Here is an 18,627-nt window from a genome sequence, read left to right as displayed (position 1 = left end):
AAATAGATGTGAGTCAAGATGGGACAGAGGGGAGGAGGGAGGAAAGGGAGCGTGCAGGGGAGAATACAGAGGGGGAAAGGAGGGCTTGTTTGGCGTGACCTAAAATTGGAGAATTCAATGTTTAATTAACCTTCAGTTTGTCTGTGGGATGTGGGAGGAAACCAGTGCATGTAGCGGAAACCCACGCAGTCTAGGGAGAACATACAAACTCTGCACAGGCAACACCGGACACCAGGATCGAACCAGAGTCGCAAGAGTGGTGAGGCAGTGGCATAACCTGCAGTGACACTCTAAACTCCTGGCAAAGCGTGCTTTGCACAGCTCCAGAACGACCTAGAGACTTTAGAGTTACAGCGTGGCAACAGGCCCTTCGGCCCACCGAGTCCACGCCGACCATCATCGATAGTACACTAGCACTATCGTACACGCTGGAGACAGTTTACAATTTACCGGAGCCAATTAACCTGCAAACCTGCACGTCTCTGGCGTGTGGGAGGAAACCGGAGCACCTGGGGAAAACTCACGCGGTCACAGGGAGAACGTACAAACTCCACACAGACAGCACCCGTAGTCAGGATCGAACCCGGGTCACTGGCGCTGTAAGGCAGCAACTCTACCGGTCCTCAGCTGATGAAGGCAGGGATCCCAAATGCAATCTCGGCCAACTCATCTGCCCACCACACCCTTCAGTAGTCTTCTCTCATTCAAAATTGGATGCTACATAATATCTAAGCAAATGGGTTAAGAAATGCCTCCTGCATAATTCTCTTAGATGTGAATTGTCAGCGAGGGGTTCTTTGTTATTGCGTAAAACAACAGAAGGGACAATTCATCTGCATGGTTCCTTAACCAAAATATCATCTTCACACTGCCCTGCTGTTTCCACAAACTGAAGGCACAACGTGAAAGCAGAGATGGAAGATAATTTTTAAAACCAAGAGGACCTGCAGGAGAGGCATTCGATGCTGACAGAAAATGCATGCGTTGTTAATGTTTGAAATATAAATAGGTGTCTCTGCTTTGGAGTTGTGGATTTGAGGAATTGTGTGAAGGATACCTACGAGCAGGTTGGAAACGTGACTCAGATCATGGAAAACATCGCTAATTAAATCTCGATGTAATTAATTTGATTGCACGCCTGCAACAAAATGCATTAGAGCACATTAAACAGATGCGGGACTGGGCAAACTAGCAACCGCCCCTGGACACCGAGATAAAGGTGGAAGTAAACAATTCTGTGATTAACAATATGTGGGGTTGACATCTTTACTTAACACAAAACAAAACAAGGCTTGGGAGAGAAGTGGGATTCAGGGATTGAATCAGAGGTCTGCAGATTATTGACGACAACCCAATTTAATACATGAAGGGTTGTATGATTGATAATAGCTCCCCCTTTCTGTTTTAGACTTGAGGGATACAGCAAGGAAACAGGCCCTTCAGCCCACCGGGTCCGTGCCGACCTGCGATCACCCCGTACACTAGCACTATTCTACACACTAGGGACCATTTACAATTTTACCAAAGCCAATTAACCTACTTTGGAGTGTGGGAGGAAACCGGAGCACCCGGAGAAAACCCACGCAGGTCACGGGGAGAACGTGCAAACTCCGTACAGACAGCAGCTGTAGTCAAGATCGAACCCGGGTCTCTGGCGCTGTAAGACAGCAACTCTGCCGCTGCGCCTTCCTGCCACACTTTTGTACGTATCCAACCTCCTAATTACGCTGAATCTCAAGAGCCCTGCAATAAACTGGAAAGGGTGCAGAAAGATTTACTTGGCTCTGACCGTAGCAGGGGGGTTTGAGTTGTAAGGAGAGATGGGAGAGGCTGTGTCTTTTTTTTTCCCTCAGGAGTGTTGGAGGCTGAGGGGACACCTGTTAGAGATATAAAATCATGAGGGAAATCTATCGAGTGAATAGCCACAGTCATTTCCCCAGGGCAAGGGGAATCTAAAACTAGAGGGAGTAGGTTTAAGGTAAGAGGGGGAAGATTTAAATGGGACCTGAGGGGCAGCTTATTCACACAGAGAATAGTGTGTACATGGAGTTGCTGAAGGAAGTGGTAGAAATGGGTATGATTAGGAAATTTAAAAGACACCTAAACTGACACCAAGATTGGAAGGTCCAGCAGTTTCGAGATGAGCTTTTATTTTATTTTTTATTTTATTTTTTATTTTTTACAGATACAGCACGGAAACAGGCCCTTCAACCCCACCGAGTCCGCGCCAACCAGCGACCCGCGTACACTAACTTAATCCTACACTCACTAGGGACAATTTACAATTTTACCAAGCCAATTACAAGCCTGTATGTCTTTGGAGTGTGGGAGGAAACCGGAGCACCCGGAGAAAACCCGCTGAGGTCATGGGAAGAACGTGCAAACTCCGTACAGACAGCACCCATAGTCAGGATTAAATCCGGTTCTCTGGCACTGTAACTCTACCGCTGCGCCACCGTGCCACCTGTATTTGGTGTTGTGGAGAACCTGGATAGGTCTGAAGAAGGGTCTCGACCCGAAACGTCACCCATTCCCTCTCTCCTAGATGCTGCCTGACCTGCTGAGTTACTCCAGCATTTTGTGATACCTGGATAGGTGATGTTTCGGTTCGGGATCCATCTTCAGGCTGGGATGCTGCCTGACTCGCTGAGTTACTCCAGCACTTTGTGCCTTCGTCCACACTGTTTACTCAGTGAGCTTCATGCGACCAAGGTGTCTTATTGCATCCTGACGTATATGACAATAAACTAATCTGAACCTGGCGTTAAAATCCCAATGACATGGTAATACTTCGAAAAGACAGTGAATTAATCCCTGTAACCTGGTCCAATTTATTTCCCATTTCTAAAGCACATTGTTAGATGTTTATTAACATCGTTATTTGTGGGAGCTCATCGTGAATAAATTGGCTGCTGTATTGCCATCATTAGAGCTCTGATTACACTTCAACAAGTAAATCACTGATTGTAGGTCATTAGAAAAGGAATGCTAGAAGTATTATGGAAATGGTTTTTTTCTCTCTGGTGTGGAATAATATTTAATGGAGCAGAGGATAAAAGTCTCAGTGCGAAACCTACCTCACTCAGCCTGGGGTGGAAAGACCAGAGATCAAGACAAGGCTCGGAGCTGCAGGAGGAACTCAGTGGGACAGGCAGCAAGAGGATGAAGGAGGATCCTGACCTGAAACGCTGTCTGTCCATTTCCCACCACAGATGCTGCCTGATCTGCTGAGCTCCTTCCTGAGTTTTACTCACGACTTCAGTATCTGCAGTCTCTTACGTCTCCATGCACTCCTTCACATTGGGTCTGCCAGTAGCTGGTGGAGACCATGGCTTCTTCACGTAGACAGTATAGAGTTTTACAGACAGCACAGAGTGTATGGAGTTTGTAAGATCTCCCCGTGACCTGCGTGACTTTTCTCCGGAGGCTCTGGTTTCCATCCACATTCCAAAGGCGGAGAGGTTTGTAGGCTAATTGCCTTCTGTAAATTGTAAATTGTTCCCAGTGTGTGTAGGATAGTGTTAGTGTATGATTCTACAATAGTGTTAGATTCTACAATATACAATATGCTCACATCAGACCTTGAAAAGGTGATAGAAAACCAACATAATAACATGGAGAAGAAAGTGTGGGATAGAACCAATGCCGACCATAACAGTGGGCACAGGCTCAGCGGGCTGAAGGGCCTGTTTCCGCGCTGTATCTCTAAACTAAACTAAACAAAACAATATTGTAATTGGCTGCTCTTTATCTTGCGAGAGTTGTGGTACCGAGGTGTTATTTGGACTTGCGTAAAGTCATATATGATCACGGGATTGCACAGAAAATGGAAACCATGAATTGTACTGAATTCTATAAAATAGGGGATCTCAAAAAACCATTGAATAATCATTGAATAATACAGAATTGTGAAATTCTATAACATACAAACTCATGGCTGATATAGAAACGCATGTGATTCCAGAATTCTTTACCAATGTATATCATGGAATTTGATTGAAAATGTAAAAAATACATTTGTAGATGTCAGATGTCTGAAATAACAACCAGGCTAGAAATGGTCAGCAGTTCTGGCAGCAACTGTGGAAAAAGAAACAGAGTTCATATTTTTCAGAGACTACTCTTCTCCAGGACTGGTAGAAAATCTAAAACGTTAACTCGGCTTCTCTCCCCATAGATGCTGCCTGACCTGCTGAGTGCTCGCAACATCTTTTTGTTCTTGAATCAAACTGAGAACCATAGAAATGTAAAGATTCATCGGACTGTGGATAAAATTGAATAGAGTTTTTTTTTTTTTAAGTTTAGAGATACAGTGTGGAAACAGGCTCTTTGACCCATCATGTCCATGCTGACTCAGTTCCATCCTACACACTAGAGGCAATTTACAGAGCCCAATTAACTTACAAACCTGCATGTCTTTGGAATGTGGGAGGAAACCGGAGCACCCGGAGAAAACCCCCGTGGTCACAGGGAGAATGTGCAAACTCCCAACAGATCCGGGTTTGATCCGTAGTCAGGATCAAACCCGGGTCTCCGGCGCTGTAAGGCAGCAACTTTATCGCTGTGCCACTGTGCCGGCCCTAATTATAGATTGTAGAATCTCATTGAACCATTTGGAATAGAGACCAATGGAATCATTTATTCTGATTGCATATCAAAAGATCATAGAGAAAAGGAGGCCATTTGGCCCATATGCCAATGCTAGCACTTAGGGGTTAGCGACTAGTTCCACTACCTTAATCTTTCCCTGTGGTCCCTCACATGCTGGCACTGGAGTGCCATTCACTCTGGACACTAAGATGGAAGCTAGGTATTTATGACTAAGTCTACCTTCAGTCAGGTCTGCAAATCACCAGCGGGGAAAATGGTCGATCGACAATCCTGACACGTTTTTCTTTTCCAATGCTGATCAATTATATCTTTCTAGTAAATAGCTGCAGAATTAAAATATTTAAGCAGACTGCACTGCGAGGCTTTTGCACTAAATCCTGCATTGTTCTCCAAAGAATGTTTCATTTGGACTAAAATAATTACTGGTGATCTGGGGCACGGTTGTCGTAAGAAGAATGCGAAGGCTTTGAGCTGTTACAGCAGTGGTAATCTGTGAACATTGAGGCTCACGGTTGTGTGGAAAACAGAACAGAGCACAGAGAGGGTGAAACTAGGGTTGCCAACCGTCCCGTATTAGCCGGGACATCCCGTATTTTGGGCTAAATTAGTTTGTCCCGTACGGGACCGCCCTTGTCCCGTATTAGTAGGGTTGCCAACTTCCTCACTCCCAAATAAGGGACAAAGGGTGACGTCACCGCCCCGCGCGCCTCACGTGACCTCACCCAGCCAGCGGCCACGTGCTCCCGCTCCACCAATGGCGGCCGCCATTGGTGGAGCGGGAGCACGTGGCCGCTGGCTGGGTGAGGTCACGTGGGGCGTGGGGCGGTGACGTCACCTTGTCCGTATTTGGGAGTGAGGAAATTGGCAACCCTAGGTGAAATTGAGTGGACAATGCACAAATACGACACTGTTATACAGAGAATAATGCACAGAATGGCACAGGTGATGCGTAGGCTGTGGTGAGTATACACCGGGTAACACTGAGAGTGTTATACAAAGGTTAATGTACCAAACAGAGACTGCTACATATGGTGCACACTTCAATACAGGGAGCAGGTTGTTATGAGGAAAGATGCTCACATCAGACCTTGAAAAGGTGATAGAAAACCAACATAATAACATGGAGAAGAAAGCGTGGGATAGAACCAATGCCGACCATAACATTCCCCTCCATCATTAACACTATGTTTCAAATCAAAGGAGTCCAGATTCTTTTAATAAAGCCCTGAACATTCTCCAACATCATAAGATCTTGAGCATGAGAAAATAAGAAAGTAAGGTTCTAATTTGTTACTGTCTCATCTCATTTCCAGTGAGACAGTAGATGATTTGCAACGAACAATGATTGATTTTGGAGTAAATTTGAGTGCAGTGTGCCACCAGTCAATTCCTCTAAGAATCCTGTGACTGAGATTATTCATGTCATGTCAGCTATACAGTTTGGAAGCAGGCCCTTCGGCCCACCTTGTCCATGCCGACCAAGTTGGCCTACTGGGCTAGTCCCATTTGCCTGCATGTGGCTCATAGCCCTCTAAACCCTTACTATTTATATATCCGTCCAATAGACTTTGAAAGTCATAATATAACTGCTTCTATAGCTTCCTCTGGCACCTCATTCCTGATAATGACTACCTACTGAGTGAAAAGGTTGCCCCTAAGATCCCTCTAGAGTCTTTCTCTAAACCCTATGCCCTCATGAGTCAGAGTCTTACAGCGAGGAAACAGGCCCTTCGGCCCAACATGCCCACACAAGCCAACAGGTCCCATCTACACTTGTCCCACCTGCCTGCATTTGGCACAAATTCCTCTAAACATGGCGTACCCATGCACCTGTCTAAGTGCTGGAGTCCAGAGAGCTGTGCGGAACTTCTATCTACCTCTTTGGTGGCCCTCGGACTATCCTTGATTGGATGTTACTGGCTTTACCTTGAACTGAACGTTATTCCCTCATCATGCATCTATACACTGTAAATGGATCGATTGTAATCATGTATCGTCTTTCCGCTGCCTGGTTAGCACGCAACAATAGCTTTTCACTGTACCTCGGTAGACGTGACAATAAACTAAACCGAAACAGGTCGGGCAGCATCTCTGCAGAACAAGTATAGGTGACGTTTTGCAGATCGGAACAACTTCTTCAGACCCGACAAGAAGGGTCCCGAACCAAAACGTCACCTATCCTTTTTCTCCAGAGATGCTATCTGACATGTTGAGTTACTCCAGCGTATTGTGGCTTTGAGTGCATTAACCAGCGTCTACATTTCCTTGTTTATCCATCACTCTACATCCTTATTTCAGGCATTCAGCATCCTCTGTAATGATGTTTGTTATCCAGCTCCATTACTTCCTGACAATACATCGTATAAAAGTTAATAGATCATGAGATCACTGCTGTCAAGGGCTAAGAGGTTTGACAATTTGCTTGTTCAATATAAGCCTTACTTTATATTTAGAAGCCTGTTGGCCTTGATTTGGAAATTATCCTTTTTAGATTGAGAGACTAACAAAAGCTTCTCACTGTACCTCGGTACACATGACAATAAATCAAACTGAATTGAACTAGAGTCACACAGCTCAGAAACAGCCCCGAAGGCCCATTGAGTTCATGATGATCATCAGGCATTTAATAACTTACCAGTTAGGCTAATCCTACACTAATTTCCACGTGTTTCCATCCACTACCCCACCCATTAATTTCTACCACTCACGGTGGCAAGCGGCACGGTGGCGCAGCGGTAGAGTTGCTGCCTTACAGCGAATGCAGCACCGGAGACTCAGGTTCGATCCTGACTACAGGTGCTGTACTGTAGGGAGTTTGTACGTTCTCCCCGTGACCTGCGTGGGTTTTCTCCGAGATCTTCGGTTTCCTCCCACACTCCAAAGTCCTGTAGCGGTCCTGAACTAAAGCAATTAGATCCTGGACATCCATCAGTAGTGATGTCCTCAAGTTGACTGGACCATTGCAAATACACTGAAGAAATTTCGCCGATAGCAAAGCAGGGATCAAAACACACCACCTCTTGCAGACCAAGATGCCCCATCAGCACTGGCCCTACCTGCCTACGTTTGGCCCATATCCCTCTAAACCTTAGAGTAACAACTGTACCACTGCGTGGTCATGGCCATAAGGAGCTGAAGGATAGTTTATGGAAGCTTTTGAGGATTATTTTCTTTACGTTCCTGATTACAATCTGACCTAGTAAATTTTATATTCGTTACTTTAACAACATCAATATATTTTCAATATAATAAATAAATATAATAAATCAATATGATGCATTATTGGGCAGCTTGCAGCCCAGCGGTATGAACATTGACTTCTCCAACTTTAGATAGTTCCTCTGTCCCTCTCTTCCCCTCCTCCTTCCCAGTTCTCCCTCTATCTTCCTGTCTCCACCTATATCCTTCCTTTGTCCCGCCCCCCTGACATCAGTCTGAAGAATGGTCTCGACCTGAAACGTCACCCATTCCTTCTCTCCTGAGATGCTGCCTGACCTGCTGAGTTACTCCAGCATTTTGTGAAATAAATACCTTCAATATATTTTCCCTTGAGTCATGGAGTCATACAGTGTGGAAACAGGCCCTTCAGCCCAACCTGCCCACATCGATCAACATGTCCCATCTACACTAGCCCACTTGCCTGCGTTTGGCCCATATCCTTCTAAACTTGTCCTATCCATGTACCCATCTAATTGCTTTTTAAATGCTGCAAAAGTCCCTGTCTCAACCACACCCTCCGGCAGCTCGTTCCATTAATCCGTCACCTTTAGCGTGAAAAAGTTACCCTTCAGATTCCTATAAAATCTTTCCCCCTGATGAATATTTATCATTCAGTCAACACCATAAATATAATTCATTTGGTTATTATCACATTACTGTTTATGTGACTGTTATGCATAAACTAGCTGCTGTAATTGCTACCTCGATGCCAACGGTTCCAAAAATTGGTTGGAATAAATATTGGGAGATCAATAAATTGTCAAATCCAGTCCAAAAATGTTAGGGTCTTTTATTTCTCTGTGACCTATTGAAGAAAAGTAGCATTGAAGGTTTAGCATGAATTCTATTACTTAGAATGAGATTTAGTATTTTGTGTGTGCCACTGATCAGACTCTGTAATAATTTGAAACACTTTGCTATCTGAGTGCATTTTGATTAAACTACTTTAATTCCAGAACCATTATGCCGGAGGGTACGTTTATGCTCCAGGCTATTTAGACATTCCTGAAGGGTACTGTTGACGACTTTCATATGAGAGTAAATGTTTTTCTCCTGAGAGATGATAGCCATATTTTATTACTGCTTAAATAAGCAGTTTTTTTCTGCTGGTTTGGAGGAATAGTCAGCCTTTGATTAACGGCACAAAGCCTGATTACACATTTTGTTGCCGTTCTCCCTGAGGGTTTTTTTTTTTGTTGCTGCTTTCTTCTGGATTATTCTGCCTGTTTTTATCCAACTACCTATTTCTTTCTGCTGTTCTGCAAATTCCTCCACCCACATGCTGCAGAGTTGCTGCCTTACAGCGCCAGAGACCCAGATCCAACCTTTGACTACAGGGCCTGTCTGAACGGAGTTTACACGTTCTCACTTTGACCTCTCCGATTTCCTCTCACACCCCAAAGACACGCAGGTTTGTCGGTTAATAATTGGTAATATTTGGTAAATTGTCCTTAGTGTGTAGGATAGTGCTAGTGTACTGGTGATCACAGGTCGATGCGGACTCGATGGTCCAAATGTTTCCACACTGTACGTCTAACCTAAACTAAACACGCGTGAAACAGTTTCGGACTGAACCTATCATAGAAACATAGAAGCCTAGAAACAGATGCCGGAGTAGGCCATTTGGCCCTTCGAGCCAGCACCGCCATTCAATATGATCATGGCTGATCATCCAAAATCAGTACCCCTTTCCTGCTTTTCCCCCATATCCCGTGATTCCATTAACACTAAAAGCCAAAACTAACTCTCTCTTGAAAACATCCAGTGAATTGGCCTCCACTGCCTTCTGTGGCAGAGAATTCCGCAGATTCACAACTCTCTGGGTGAAGAAGTTTTTCCTCATCTCAGTCCTCAGTCCTCAGGCCTACCCATTATTCTTAAACTGTGACCCCTGGTTCTGGACTCCCCCAACATGGGGAACATTTTTCCTGCATCTACCCTTAAGAATTTTACATGTGTATATAAGATCCCCTCTCATCCTAAATTCCAGTGAATACAAGCCCAGTCGACCCATTCTTTCATCATATGTCAGTCCTGCCGTCCCGCGAATTAACCTGATGAACCTACGCTGCACTCCCTCAATAGCAAGAATGTCCTTCCTCAAATTAGGAGACCAAAAAACTGCACATAGTACTCCAACTGCAGTCTCAGCAGGGCCCTGTACAACTGTATAGGACCTCCTTGCTCCTATACCCAAATCCTCGCGCTATGAAGGCCAACATGCCATTTGCTTTCTTCACTGCCTGCTGTACCTGCCTGCTTACTTTCAGTGACTGATGTACAAGCACACCCAGGTCTCGTTGCACCTCCCCTTTTCCTAATCAGACACCACTCAGATAATAATCTGCCTTCTTGTTCTTGCCACCAAAGTGGATAACCTCATTTATCCACATTATACTGCATCTGCCTTGCATTTGCCCACTCACCCAACCTGTCCAAGTCACCCTGCAGCCTCATAGCATCCTCATCGCAGCCCACACTGCCACCCAGCTTTGTTTCATCCGCAAGCTTGGAGATGTTACATTTAATTCACTCGTCTAATTCATTAATATATATTGTAAATAACTGGGGTCCCAGCACCGAGCCTTGCGGTCCCCACGAGTCACAGCCTGCCATTCTGAAAAGGACCTGTTAATTCCTACTCTTTGCTTCCTGTCTGCCAGCCAGTTCTCTATCCATATCAATACCCTACCCCCAACAACATGTGCTCTAATTTTGCACACTATTTTCTTGTGTGGGGCCTTGTCAAACACCACATCCACTGGCTCTCCCTTATCCATTCTAGTTGTTACATCTTCAAAAAATTCCAGAAGATTAATCAAGCATGATTTCCCCTTCATAAATCCATGCTGTCCAATCCAATCAATAACTTGCTAATGGCAAAGCAAGCAAAGCAGAACATGAGCTCTCAAAGTGTGCAGGTCCCACCATAAGCTCATCAGTCACCTGAGAAACCTTAGGACTGGAGTGGATAAATGTTACCACCGATCCCAAGACACCATCGAAGGAGAAGACGTTAGCACAACACATGAAAGTCCAAATTCAGTGAGAAATAAAGATTTCCAATGCCATGACACACCGTCTCGTGCCCAGAGCAGGTGAATCGAGAACCAGAGGACATAGGTTTAAGGCAAAGGGGGAAAGATTTTATAGGAATCTGTGGAGGTAACCTTTTCACACTAAGTGTAGTGGGTGTATGGTACGAGCCGCCAGAGGAGGTCGTTGTGGCAGGGACTACCACACATTTAAGAAACAATTAGACAGGTACATGGGTGGGATGGGTTTAGAGGGATATGGACAAAAACGCAGGCAGGTGGGACTCGTGTAGATGGGGCATATTGGCCAGCGTGGGCAAGTTGGACCAATGGGCCTGTTTCATAATGTATGACTATGACACTGTCAGTCTGAAGAAGGGTCTCGACCCGAAACGTCACCCATTCCTTCTCTCCTGAGATGCTGCCTGACCTGCTGAGTTACTCCAGCATTTTGTGAAATAAATACCTTTGATTTGTACCAGCATCTGCAGTTATTTTCTTACACTCTATGACACTGTGATGCTTTCCAGAATGCCTATGGGCTAAACTATCTTCAAAGTTATAATGTAGGAAATCGAGCAGCAAACTTGCACTTACCAAGCTCTCGCAAAGAGCAACGTGACACTAACCCAGATCAAATGTCTGAACCATGTCAAATGAGGGTTATTTATTGCCCAGGATATTTGAGCTAATTCCCCTGTCCTTCTTTGAAATGTCCCCATTGGATCATTTCCTCAGCAATAGAGTCAGTCTCAACTGAAAACCAGCAACTTTTACAACGTACCATTTTCTGACGAATACAAGGAGGTGTTGGCCTGGACATAGAACACAGAGAACAGTACGACACGTGACCTTTCGGCCCATCATGTCCATGCCGAATATGACGCCAGCTTAAACTAATCTCCTCTGCACACAGTCCATGTCCCTCCACTCCCTGTATATCGATGTGCCCATCAAAAAGCCTCTTAAGTGTCACTGCCATGTTTGTCTCCACCACTCCAGGCACCCACCACTGTACGTATAAAAAAAACACCCCACACAACTCCTTTAGACTTTGCCCCTTTCACCTTAACGTTATGCCCTCTAGTCTTTGACATTTTCACCCTGGGAGAAAGGATCTAACTGTCTAACTGTTGTCATGATGACGCAGCGGTAGAGTTGCTGCCTCACAGCGCCAGAGACCCGTTTGAACCTGACTACGGGTTGCTGTCTGTGTGGAGTTTGTACGTTTTCCTCGTGACTGCGTGGGTTTTCTCCAGGAGCTCTGGTTTCCTCCCACACTCCAAAGACGTGCAGGTTTGTAGGCTAAATGGCGCGGTAAAAATTGTAAATTGTCCCTCGTCTGTAGGATAGTGTTAATGTGGGGGGGGGGGGGGGGGGGATCGTTGGTTGGCGTGGACTCAGTGGGCCGAAGGGCCTGTTTCCACGCTGTATCTCTAAAACTAAAACCTCTCATAAGAGTGGAATAAAATTTTGCTTTCATTCAACAATTTCCAAGACTCTTTCAAATGTACACAGATTCGAGGGTCTGGAGTCATTGATAAAAAAACAGCCACATTTCTTCCCTTAAGAGAAGTTCACTCAGTGAACTAGAGAGGATTTTGGAACTTCTGTTGATACTGTTATTTTATTCCCTCTAATTATTTGACATTGAAGGGGCTGAGACAGTCTGAGATTTGATGTTATATTAGACCTCTATTGGACCAATGGTGGATATACTTGCGCTGGTGCTGCTAGTGACTGTATTAACCTTGTGCTTCTGCCATCGTTGAGGACCTCTGCATGGTTGCATTCTCAACACTGCAGTGGTGTCAAGTTGCAGGTTTTAAAGCAGTTCACCCCTCTGGGTCATGGCTAGACAGTTTGTATTGTATCAGTTTTCATGCCACTGCCTCAGTACTGCACCCAGTTTGTGGTTAATATCTCTTGGCTGCTAAAGCCAGTGACTTCAATTGACGATCCTGATTAAAACGGGTCAAAATTCCACGGTATTAGGAAATTTAAATATAATGAATTTGTAATCTGGAATTTTTAAAAAAAAGAAACAAGCTCCATTAATGTTTACAATGAAACTACACTGGCAATGGAGGAGGTCAGAAAGAATTATTGGGATGAGAGGGTTGTTCAGCTTAGAGATATAGCATGGAAACAGGCCCTTCGGCCCGGTGAGTCCATATCGACTATCGATCACCCATTCACACTAGTTCTATGCTATCCCGCTTTCTCGACCACTCCGTCCGTACACACCAGGGGTAAATTTACAGAGGGCCAATTAACCTGCAACCTGCACATCACATGTCTTTGGGATGTGGGAGGAAACCGGAGCACCTTGAGGAAACCCACGCTGTCACAAACTCCACACGGACAGCACGTGTGGTCATAATCTAAACCGGGTCTCTGGAGTTGTGGGGCAGCAACTCTACCGGTTAGACCACTATGCCATCCTGTGTTGACCCAAAATGAGTAGCTCAAAAATTAGATTGATATCCTTTGGCATTTAAGAGAATGAGAGGTGACCTTATTAAAAAGATATTAAATCCTTAGGGGCAATGGCAGAGAAGATGTTTGGTTGCTTCAACTGGTCAGATAATCAAACAAGTGGGCAGGGTGACAAGCTTAGGGGGGGGGCATTCATGCAAAACTGAGGTGCAAAGGAACAACTTCTTGCTGAGAGAATCTCGGAATTCTCGGCCGCAGAGGGTTGTGGATCATCAAGGGGAACTTGGAAGAGCAGAGTGAAAGATCAGAAATCTGAGTTCCTGGGGAATGGGAGTTCAAGGGGTGAGGCCTGGCTATTGCATGATCATTGCTGTTCATGCCATTCAATATGATCACCAATTATCATAATGAATGGCTTGAGGGGCCAAGTGGCTTCCTCGTACAGGCCCTTTGGCCCACCTTCCCCATCTGCACTAGTCCCACCTGTCTGCATTTGCCCCATATCGCTCTACACACCTTTCCTATCCAGGTATATGTGCAAATGTCTTTTAGATGTTGTTATAGTGACAATGCATCCATGCAAGTGACACAGCTGGTGTCCTGGTGCCATTGCAACAACCTGGAGCTCAATGCTCTTAAGACAGTGGAATTGATTGTAGACTTCAGGAGAGCTCCCCCTCCCCTCCCCCCACTCACCATCAACAACACCACAGTCACGTCTGTGGAGTCATTTAAGTTCCTTGGAACCATCATCTCCAGGGACCTTAAATGGGGGGTCACCATCGACTCCTCAGTCAAAAATGCCCAACAGAGGATGTACTTCCTGCGGCAGCTGAGGAAACACAATCTGCCACAGGCAATGATGGTCCAATTCTATACTGCCATCATAGAGCCCGTCCTCACCTTCTCCATCGTGGTCTGGTTTGGCTCGGCCACCAAGCACGACATCCGGAGGCTGCAGCGCATCGTTCGATCAGCCGAGAAGGTTGTTGGCTGCAACCTTCCCCCCCATCAACGAACTGTACACTGCAAGGGCCAGGAAGCGAGCGGGCAAGATCATCTCTGACCCCTCTCACCCTGGCCACAAACTCTTTGAAGCACTTCCCTCTGGAAGGCGACTCCGGACTGTCAAAGCAGCCACAGCCAGACATAAAAACAGCTTATTTTCCACGAGCAGTAGCTCTACTCAGCAACCAAACGTCTGTAGCCTCCTTCTGCTCTGGTAATTTATTTCATTCCCCACATGTTGAAATTATAATGTTTTATTCTTAATTGTTTACCGTATATCGTGTTGTTACTTGCGAGCGGAGCGCCAAGGCAAATTCCTTGTATGTATAGATACTTGGCTAATAAAATTTATTCAATTCAATAACTGCAGGAACTGTGCCAGGTCTGTTACTGTGTCAGAACTGTACCGAAGCCAGATCGGGCAGTTACTTTAATCAAAGCTAAAAACTCCAAGTGGTGGAAATCTGAAAAAGGTATGGAAAATGACCAGAACGTCAGACAGCATCTGTGGGGAGGAAAACAGGGTGCAGTGTGTAAAATAGAACCATATAAACATAGAAACATAGAAAGTAGGTGCAGGAGTAGGCCATTCGGCCCTTCGAGCCTGCACCGCCATTCAATATGATCATGGCTGATCATCCAACTCAGTATCCTGTACCTGCCTTCTCTCCATACCCCCTGATCCCTTTAGCCACAAGGGCCACATCTAACTCCCTCTTAAATATAGCCAATGAACTGGGACGAGTTCATCGAGTTTCAAATGAAAATAGGAGGCAGTCAGAACCTATTTCCCTGGATGCACAAATGAAATACTAGAGGGAAAAGCTTTAAAAGTGAGAGGGGCAAAGTTTCAAGATTTTATTTACACAGAGGGTGGTGAGTATCTGGATCGCCCTGCAGAGGCTGATAAGATAATGGCATTTAAGACGTTTTCGATAGTGGTTTTCGATAAATACATAGATATGCACGGAATGGAGAGATCATGGATTATGTGCAGGCAGATAAGACTTGATCTTGGCATCATGTTTGGCACAGACATTGTGGGACAATACCTGTGCTGTGCTGTTCTAAGTTCGATGTTACAGAACTTGCATTGGGACACTTTGCTTGACCTGAAACAACCTGACGCTGCTGTGAGACTGCACAACCAGCACTGCTCCCAACAGACGAGTCAACAACAACAGCTAAGAACACACGGAAAACTGATGATAATTTATGCGAGACTGGGCTTGTACTCGCTGGAATTTAGAAGACTGAGGGGGGATCTTATAGAAACATATAAAATTCTTAAGGGGTTGGAGAGGCTAGATGCGGGAAGATTGTTCCCGATGTTGGGGGAGTCCAGAACCAGGGGTCACAGCTTAAGGATAAGGGGGAAGTCTTTTAGGACCGAGATGAGAAAACATTTCTTCACACAGAGTGGTGAGTCTGTGGAACTCTCTGCCACAGAAGGTAGTTGAGGCCAGTTCATTGGATATATTTAAGAGGGAGTTAGATGTGGCCCTTTTTGCTAAAGGGATCAGGGGGTATGGAGAGAAGGCAGGTACAGGCTACTGAGCTGAATGATCAGCCATGATCATATTGAATGGCGGTGCAGGCTCTAAGGGCCGAATGGCCTATTCCTGCACCTATTTTCTATGTTTCTATGTTTCTATGTATCTTCTATTTATAATGAACGATCTCTTGCTATCCACTTTGCTGCTGTAACACTGTAAATTTCCCCGGTGTGGGACGAATAAAGGAATATATTATTATTATTATTAATATTATTATTATTATTATTATTATTATTATTAACTGTTTCCTGCTCCATAGTTGGTTTATGAGGAAATTTCCAATATTTGGGATTCCCCCCCCCCCCCCCCCCCCCCCCACCCCCATTTATGTGGGAGGTGAATACTGATGGTGCAGGATGTATCAGCGTTAACTGGGAAGGCTGTGCGTAAGATTGAAGAGGGCAGGGTGAAGGAATTAGCAAAGCAGCAAAACTATACAATCAATATTCCTCTCAGTCAAAAGACTGCAGATGCTGATGCTAGGAATCTAAAAATAAAACAAAGGTTGGAAAAACTCAGCAGGTCAGTCAGCATCTATGGGGAGGGAGAGAGAGTGGAGGGAGACACAGTCAATGGTATCACAAATAGCTGGAGTAACTCAGCGGGTCAGGCAGCATCTCAGGAGGGAAGGAATGGGTGACGTTTCGGGTCGAGACCCTTCTTCGTGACTGATCTGATTGTAACCTCTTTATTCACAGAATGCTGGAGTAACTCAGCAGGTCAGGCAGCATCTCAGGAGAGAAGGAATGGGTGACGTTTCGGGTCACCCATTCCTTCTCTCCTGAGATGCTGCCTGACCCACTGAGTTACTCCAGCTTTTTGTGATGCCTTCGATTTGTACCAGCAGCGTCTGCAGTTGTTTTCCAACCCATAAAGACACAGTCAATCATTCTGTAAGAAAATAACCGCAGATGCCGGTACAGATCGAAGGTATTTATTTCACAAAGTGCTTGAGTAACTCAGCAGGTCAGGCAGCATCTCAGGAGAGAAGGAATGGGCGACGTTTCGGGTCGAGACCCTTCCTCAGTCAATCATTCTTGTCAATTGAAACAATAACTCTGTCTCTCTCTCTCTCTCTCTCTCTCTGGCTGAGTTTTCCCCTGCATTTTCTGCTTGGACATCAATATCCCAACCGAGGCAGAGGGAATACCCAGTGTTGTCACCACCAATACCTACTGTCATGCCGATGTGTATGAACAGAATCACCCGCACCGTGTTGTTTTACAGAGACCCGCTGGCGTCTGTGCAAAGGACCTGGGGAAACATTTGAGCCCTTCCCTGCACCAAACGGCGGGGGCTGGGTTGCCCCAGAAGTGTACAGTGCTTTGCATGGTGTGGCACCGAATGCAGCCCAGCTCCACATCGTCCCACGTCTCCTTGCGCAGGGAGGGGAGCGACTCCCTTGCCTCCACAACAACCCCACCTGCCATCCGCCGCGATGTTTAGTGGAGGCAGGTAACATCAGCGTTAGTATCAACTCATCGCCGAGGCACTACGTCTGAAACCTAACACACAACACAGACGGCTACAAAGAACCACACCGTACACTAGTTGGAGATTCATCTCCAACCTTATTTTTTCTGAGACTCAAACACATCATTAATGGAAGACAGTGATATATATATATTTCACAAAATGCTAGAGTAACTCAGCAGGTCAGGCAGCATCTCAGGAGAGAAGGAATGGGTGACCAAGGGGAGGAGAGGAGAGGAGAGGGGAGGGGAGGGGAGAGGAGAGGAGAGGAGAGAGGAGAGGAGATCAGAGGAGAGGAGAGGAGAGGAGGAGAGGGGAGGAGGAGAGGGGAGGGGAGGAGAGAGGAAAGGAGAGGAGAGGAGCGATTTAGATTTTAGATTTAGAGATACAGCGCGGAAACAGGAGAGGAGAGGAGAGGAGAGGAGAGGAGAGGAGAGGAGAAAAGGAGGAGGAGAGGAGAGGAGAGGAGAGGAGAGAGGAGAGGAGACCCTTGGTCTCGACCCGAAACGTCACCCATTCCTTCTCTCCTGAGATTGCTGCCCGACCTGCTGAGTTACTCCAGCATTTTGTGAAATAAATACCTTCGATTTGTACCAGCATCTGCAGTTATTTTCTTACTTATATACACATCATACATACACACACATCATTTGACCATTTTTACCCAATCGCACACTTTATACAACAAGTTAGCATCCTCTGGTCTGACTCTTTGAAGTTTCACAGCGAGGAGGGGGATCTCCTGGGTGTGGGTGGGTGGGTGGGTGGGTGGGTGGACAGATATACCAATGTAGCTCAGAGTAAAAGACGGACAGAGGCACCTGCCAACTAACTCACCGCAGTGGACGCGACGGCAGCATCTCGCACTTCAGAGCGGCCTGGGGCTGGGGCTGGAGCTGGGGCCAAGGGCAGACGGCCCGGGAGGGGGAAGGGAGGGGGGCCAAAGGAAAGATGTGGCCACCTTCAATCGAGAGAGATGAGCTGGAGGTCCCGGAGCGCCACCGGGCGGAGCGTACAGCGCTCGCTAACTCTCCTCTCCTCTCCTCTCCTCCCCTCTCCTCTCTCCTCTCTCCTCTCTCCTCTCTCCTCTCTCCTCTCTCCTCTCTCCTCTCTCCTCTCTCCTCTCTCCTCTCTCCTCCCCTCTCTCTCCTCCCTCTCTCCCCTCTCCTCTCTTCCCTCTCCTCTTCCTCTCCCCTCTCCACTCTCCTCTCTCCTCTCTCCTCCCCTCTCTCCTCCCCTCTCTCCTCCTCTCCTCTCCTCTCCTCTCCACTTATCTCCTCTCCTCT

General features: G+C 46.0%; 1 protein-coding gene across 4 annotated transcripts in view; it reads right to left on the bottom strand.

Moving 5' to 3' along the window:
- LOC144609039 (synaptic vesicle glycoprotein 2B-like) overlaps positions 1 to 18,627 on the bottom strand; it is a 192,877-nt gene that overhangs the window by 133,698 nt on the left and 40,552 nt on the right. The window contains exon 1 of one of the 4 annotated variants that reach the window (XM_078427368.1): positions 18,179 to 18,267. The exons of the other annotated variants lie outside the window; for them this stretch is intronic. The gene's annotated coding sequence lies outside the window, so the exon portion shown is untranslated. Of the gene's footprint in view, positions 1 to 18,178; positions 18,268 to 18,627 lie in introns of those variants that run through there. 4 annotated transcript variants of the gene reach the window in all.

This window comes from Rhinoraja longicauda, chromosome 33 (assembly GCF_053455715.1).
Source record: "Rhinoraja longicauda isolate Sanriku21f chromosome 33, sRhiLon1.1, whole genome shotgun sequence".
In the NCBI taxonomy this organism is placed as follows: domain Eukaryota; kingdom Metazoa; phylum Chordata; class Chondrichthyes; order Rajiformes; family Arhynchobatidae; genus Rhinoraja; species Rhinoraja longicauda.
Note: the sequence above shows the minus strand (reverse complement) of the source record. Positions and strands in the feature narration are given on the sequence as shown.